We start from the raw sequence: 6,962 nt of genomic DNA, 5'->3' as shown, positions 1-6,962 counted from the left end.
CGAAAGAGAGAGAGAGGGGGGGGGTGAGGAGAGGATAGGGGAGAGAAGAGAGAAACACATAGGAGAGGGTGAGGAGGATGAGAGGGGAGAGAAGAGAGAAAACACAAGAGAGGGGTGAGGAGGATGAGAGGGGAGAGAAGAGAGAAAACACTAGAGAGGGGGTGAGGAGGAGGATGAGAGGGGAGAGAAGAGAGAGAGAGGGTGAGGAGGATGAGAGGGGATAGAAGAGAGAGAGAGAGGGGTGAGGAGGGATGAGAGGGGAGAGAAGAGAGAGAGAGAGGTGAGGAGGATGAAGGGGAGAGAAGAGAGAGAGAGGAAGAGGGGAAGGGAGTGCAGGACTAGAGGAACTAGAAGAGGGCAATGAGATAGAGAGAGATAAGGAAAAAGACTATGTATAACGTAATGTTTAGTAAAACATATGCCTCTGCTTGTAGCGTAATTACTATAAATACAGTAACTGGCTAGCTAAACAGGAAGTTGTCACTCAACTACTGCAAGCTTATCAGGTATCCAGTTAATTTCAAGTCATACTGAAGCACGTAGCTAACATTAGCGACAATATTTAGCTGAAGTAAACTCCTCTTCCTGTTTGCTGAAAAATTACTGCTGGTTTACTTACTTATTCGCTCTTTACTTGAATTGGTGTTTAATCTGGTTTGGAATTTAGCGTTTTTTTTTTTACCAGCATCTTGGTTTTGTCTTCGCCTCAACGTTTTTCGCTCAGCTTTTTTGCTTCAGACATTTAATCTGCTCCACCTGAACTGGTACAGGTGGCCCCACCACACCCCCACCACACTCTCCCTCTCTCTCCCTGGCCTCTCTCCCTGGCCTGTCTCTCCCTGTCTGGTACAGGTACCCCCACCACACTCCCCCATGTCTCCCGAGCTTTCGCTCGCTCGCATCCAGCACACACACACACACACACACACCACACACACACACACACACACACACACACACACACACACACACACACACACACACACACACACACACACACACACACACCACACACACACACACACCACAGACACAGGACACACACACAGACACACACACACACACACACACACACACACACCACACACACACACACACACACACACACACATCGGGACTTAGTACTGCTCTGCATGTTTTATGTAGACTAATTAATTTGTGAATCCTATTATGTCAGCTTTACTCAGAAACTCTTAATTAACGTGTTATAATCGTACTATTTATTTATGTTATCTAGACTGTTAAAGACCGATGAGAGAGCTACTCTCTCATGTTTATTCTCGTTGGGGCCCGAGTGTGACTCTTCTGAAACTCCCAAACGGCTAGCCCCAAGTCATTTGTTTTCTTACTTTATTTCTTGTGTTTGTGTTTATTTTGCTCCATGACTCCTGCACTCTTTGCTGTAGTGTGAATGTACTGTTTACCGACCGTGGGACAGATATTGTTTGTTTCCATGCCCTAGCAACTCTCTTTTGGTTACGCGGACTCTTGGTCCTCCCATTCTATTCTATTTAACTCGCTTTGAATTCATTTGACCTGATGAAATTGCTTTTACAAGAGTGTACAAAGCTGTCGTCAAAGGTGGCTACTTTGAAGAATCTAAAACACTTTTTTTGGTTACTACATGATTCCGTATTTGTTATTCCATAGTTTTGAGATGTCTTCACTATTATTCTACAATGTAGAAAATATTATTTAAAAATCAAGAAAAACCCCTTGAATAATTAGGTGTGTCCAAACATTTGACTGGTAGTGTACAGCCTCTTCCTCCTCCACATACAACACCCGTTTGCCAGTCACATTCTTGTTAAAGGTCCTCAAAGCACACACATCCCTGGGTCGCTCCTCTTTTCAGTTCGCTGCAGCTAGCGACTGAACGAGCTGCAACAAACACTCAAACTGGACAGTTTTATCTCCATCTCTTCATTCACAGACTCAGTCATGAACACTCTTACTGACAGTTGTGGCTGCTTCACGTGATGTATTGTTATCTCTACCTTATTCCCTTTGTGCTGTTGACTGTCCCAATAATGTTTGTTCCATTTCTGTGTTGCTACCATGTTGTTGTCATGTGTTGCTGCTACCATGTCGTGTTGCTACCTGTTTGTTGTCATGTTGTGTTGATTACCATGCTGTGTTGTCATGTGTTGCTACCATGCTGTGTTGTCATGTGTTGCTACCATGCTCTGTTGTCATGTGTTGCTACCATGCTTGTTGTCAGGTGTTTGTACCATGCTGTGTTGTCATGTGTTGCTGCCATGCTGTGTTGTTCATGTGTTGCTACCATGCTGTGTTGTCATGTGTTGCTGTCATGCTGTGTTGTCATGTGTTGATGCCATGCTCTGTTGTCATGTGTTGTTTGCCATGCTGTGTTGTCATGTGTTACTGATGTTGTGTTGTCATGTGTTGCTACCATGCTCTGTTGTCATGTGTTGCTACCATGCTGTGTTGTCATTGATGTCCATGTACTCGTGTTGTCATGTGTTGCTGCCATGCTATGTTGTCATGTGTTGCCTGCCATGCTTGTGTTGTCATGTGTTGCTACCATGCTATGTTGTCATGTGTTGCTGCCATGCTATGTTGTCATGTGTTGTTGCCATGCTGTGTTGTCATGTGTTGCTACATGCTATGTTGTCATGTGTTGCCTGCTCCTTGTTGTCATGGTTGCTGCTGCTATGCTGTCAATGTGTTGCTACCATCGTTTGGTTGTTCATGTAGTTGCTGCCATGCTGTGTGTCATGTGCTTGCTACCATGCTGTGTGTCATGTGTTGCTGCCATGCTGTGTGTCATGTGTGCTGCCATGCTGTGGTTGTCATGTGTTGCTACCATGCTGTGTTTTCATGGGTTGCTGCCATGCTGTGTTGTCATGTGTTGCTACCATGCTTGTTGGCATGTGTTGCTACCATGCTCTGTTGTTGTCTTAGGTCTCTCTTCATGTAGTGTCTCTCTTGTCGTGATGTGTCTCCGTCCCCGTCTCCGTCCCTGTCCCCATCCCAGGTCCCGTCCCCATCCCAGGTCCCCGTCCCTCCCAGGTCTCCGTCCCCGTCTCCGTCCCCATTCCAGGTCTCCGTCCCCGTCTCCGTCCCCGTCCCCATCCCAAGTCCCCGTCCCCATCCCAAGTCCCCGTCCCCATGCCCAGGTCCCCCGTCCCCATCCCAGGTCCCCATCCCAGCAAGTCCCCGTCCCCATCCCAGGTCCTCCGTCCCTGTCCCCATCCCAGGTCCCCATCCCAGAGTCTCCGTCCCCATCCCAGGTTTCGTCCCTGTCCCATCCAGTCTCGTCCCTGTCCCCATCCCAGGTCCCCATCCCAGTATCCGTCCCTGCTCCCCATCCCAGTCCCCACCCGTCCCGATCCCCCATCCCAGAGTCTCCGTCCCTGTCCCCATCCAGGTCTCCGTCTCCGTCCCCGTCCCAGGTCTCCGTCCCTGTCCCCATCCCAGGTCTCCGTCCCCTCCCGTCTCCGTCCCGTCTCCGTCCCCGTCCCCGTCCCCATCCCAGGTCCCCGTCCCCATCCCAGGTCCCCATCCCAGTCCCCGTCCCCATCCCAGGTCTCCGTCCCTGTCCCCATCCCAGGTCTCCGTCCCCGCCCCATCCCAAGTCTCCGGTCCCCGTCCCCAATCCCAAGTCCCCGTCCCATCCCAGGTCTCCGTCCCTGTCCCCATCCCAGGTCCCCGTCCCCATCCCAGGTCCCCGTCCCCATCCCAGGTCCCCGTCCCCATCCCAGGTCTCCGTCCCTGTCCCCATCCCAGGTCCCCTCCCCATCCCAGGTCCCAGGTCCCCGTCCCCATCCCAGGTCTCCGTCCCCGTCTCCGTCCCCATTCCAGGTCTCCGTCCCCGTCCCCGTCCCCACCCAAGTCCCCGTCCCCATTCCAGGTCTCCGTCCCCGTCTCCGTCCCCATTCCAGGTCTCCGTCCCCGTCCCCATCCCAAGTCCCCGTCCCCATCCCAGGTCCCCGCAGGAGGCCTTTTTGCCTTTTGGTTGGCCCTCATTGTAAATAAGATTTTGATCTTCAATTGACTTGCCTAATTAAATAAAGTTAAATAAAATAATATATAAAAGCATGGCAGGCTTCACATAACGATCTGTTTTCAAAGTTGTCCTCACATATTTAATGGTACAACAACAAAAAATCACTTACGTTTGAACACTGCAGGAGACTCGTCTTCTTTGCTCGTCTTCAATTCTTTTTTTTGTTCACTTTCAGAGAACAATCGAAGACCCCCTTTATCCGGTTTGAATGCATTGCGGATTGGAAATAAAAAAATTAAATAAAAAAAAGTTAACAATTAATTCAGACTTACATGAGAAGCCGAAATCATTATGATATCCGGGCATTTAAAGCGTACCAAATTTTATACATGTCACATACTGTTTACACTCCAAACGGCATACATATTTAGGACGCTAGTATGGACATTGGCACACGGTCACTCTCTCTCTCTCTCTATCTCTCTCTCTTCTCAGGGGATGTCTGAAAATTATATATATATATTTGTCTGGATTAGTACCCTAGTTCATACATATATTTAGGGGTAGGATGCTATTTGGGCCACACCGTCCCCGTCCCCATCCCAAGTCCCCGTCCCCATCCCAGGTCCCCGCAGGAGGCCTTTTGCCTTTTGGTTGGCCCTCATTGTAAATAAGAATTTGATCTTAATTGACTTGCCTAATTAAATAAAGGTTAAATAAAATAATATATAAAAGCATGGCAGGCTTCACATAACGATCTGTTTTCAAAGTTGTCCTCAACTATTTAATGGTACAACAACAAAAAATCACTTACGTTTGAACACTGCAGGAGACTCGTCTTCTTTGCTCGTCTTCAATTCTTTTTTTTGTTCACTTTCAGAGAACAATCGAAGACCCCCTTTATCCGGTTTGAATGCATTGCGGATGTGAAATAAAAAAATTAAATAAAAAAAAGTTAACAATTAATTCAGACTTACATGAGAAGCCGAAATCATTATGATATCCGGGCATTTAAAGCGTACCAAATTTTATACATGTCACATACTGTTTTACACTCAAACGGCATACATATTTAGGACGCTAGTATGGACATTGGCACACGGTCACTCTCTCTCTCTCTCTATCTCTCTCTCTCTCAGGGGATGTCTGTAAAAAATATATATATATATATTTGTCTGGATTAGTACCCTAGTTCATACATATATTTAGGGGGTAGGATGCTATTTGGGCCACACACATGTAGTTTAATAGGTCTGATATTAAAAGCTTCTTATGATGACTAGTTGAATCAGAGGAACACAATAAGTCGAGGGGCGTCATGTCTGGGTCTTTTGTTCCAGTATTTGAGTAGTTTATAGACTCACACTGTGTATTAGGACGGTGACCCCATGGTGTGGGTTCTTTGTTTTGGCTTTGTGGCAGGAAAAAACACGACTTTACCTTTCTATTCTGTCTGTACAGCAGTGAATTATATTTTGGTTTTGAGGCTCTCGCTCTCTCTCTCTCTCTCTCTCTCTCTCTCTCTCTCTCTCATAGAAACCACCGGAGAGGATAGAACACAGGAGAGGATAGACACACAGGAGAGGGATAGACACAGGAGAGGATAGAAACACCGGAGAGGATAGACAACCAGGAGAGGATAGACACACGAGGGAGGGATAGGAAACACGGAGAGGATAAAAACAGAGAGAGGTGGGGGAAGAGGGGGAATAGGGAGGGGGAGTGGGAGAGGAGAAGAAAGGACATAAGAATGAAGGACAGTAGCTTGAAAGACAAGGTGACCTAACCATAAATTTAATATGCCTGAGTGACTTGCCAGCACAGTGGGGTTCTTTCTAAATACTTCAAATATTCATCATGTCAGACTTACAATCTAATACACCACCGTATCTCCAGACTCTAGGATGTGTCAAAATGCCAGCTATTCCCTACTTTTGATAGGGGCATCTGGTTGAAAGTAGTGCACTAAGTAGGGAATAGGGGTGAGTGTCTTATCCTCAACCTATTTTAACCTGGGATGAGGTCAGGTTGTGGTCGGAGGTCATTCTAAATCCAGTAAAGTTACTGAAACTACCCTGGAGTTTCGCATTAAAGGAGGGGGGAAAAGTTAACTTTTTTAGAAATTGTTTTTGTATTACATCAAGATCTGGTCGTTTTATGTTTTTTTGTTGTTGTTAATGTATTAAGATGATCCACTTCCTTGGTCAGCACGGGCATCCATATTCCAATAAGAACAGAGGAGTGTGGAGGGTAAACACAGTGGAGTAGTGGAGGGTAAACACAGTGGAGTAGTGGAGGTAAAAACAGTGGAGTAGTGGAGGGTAAACACAGTGGAGTAATTGGAGGGTTAAACACAGTGGAGTAGTGGAGGGTTAAACACAGTGGTAGTGGAGGGTAACACAGTGGAGTAGTGGAGGGTAAACACAGTGGAGTAGTGGAGGGTTAACACAGTGGAGTAGTGGAGGGTAAACACAGTGGAGTAATGGAGGGTAAACAGTGAGTAGTGGAGGGTAAACACGTAGTAGTGGAGGTTAACACAGTGGAGTAGTGAGGGTAAACACAGTGGAGTAATGGAGGGTAAACACAGTGGAGTAGTGGAGGGTTTAAACACGTGGAGGTAATGGAGGGTAAACACAGTGGAGGTAGTGGAGGGTTAACACAGTGGAGTAGTGGAGGTTACAACAGTGGAGTAGTGGAGGGTAAACACAGTGGGTAGTGGAGGTTAACACAGTGAGTAGTGGAGGGTAAACACGAGGAGTAGTGGAGGGTAAACACAGTGAGTAGTGGAGGGTTAACAAGTGGAGTAATGGGAGTTAGAACACAGTGGAGTAGTGGAGGGTTAACCAGTGTTGAGTAGTGGAGGGTAAACACAGTGGAGTAATGGAGGTTAAACACAGTGGAGTAGTGGATGGGTTAACACAGTGGAGTAGTGGAGGGTTAAACACAGTGGAGTAATGGAGGGTAGTAAACACAGTGTAGTAGTGGAGGGTAA

Source organism: Salvelinus sp. IW2-2015, unplaced genomic scaffold, assembly GCF_002910315.2.
Source record: "Salvelinus sp. IW2-2015 unplaced genomic scaffold, ASM291031v2 Un_scaffold3155, whole genome shotgun sequence".
Taxonomy (NCBI): domain Eukaryota; kingdom Metazoa; phylum Chordata; class Actinopteri; order Salmoniformes; family Salmonidae; genus Salvelinus; species Salvelinus sp. IW2-2015.
This window is presented reverse-complemented; position numbering follows the sequence as displayed.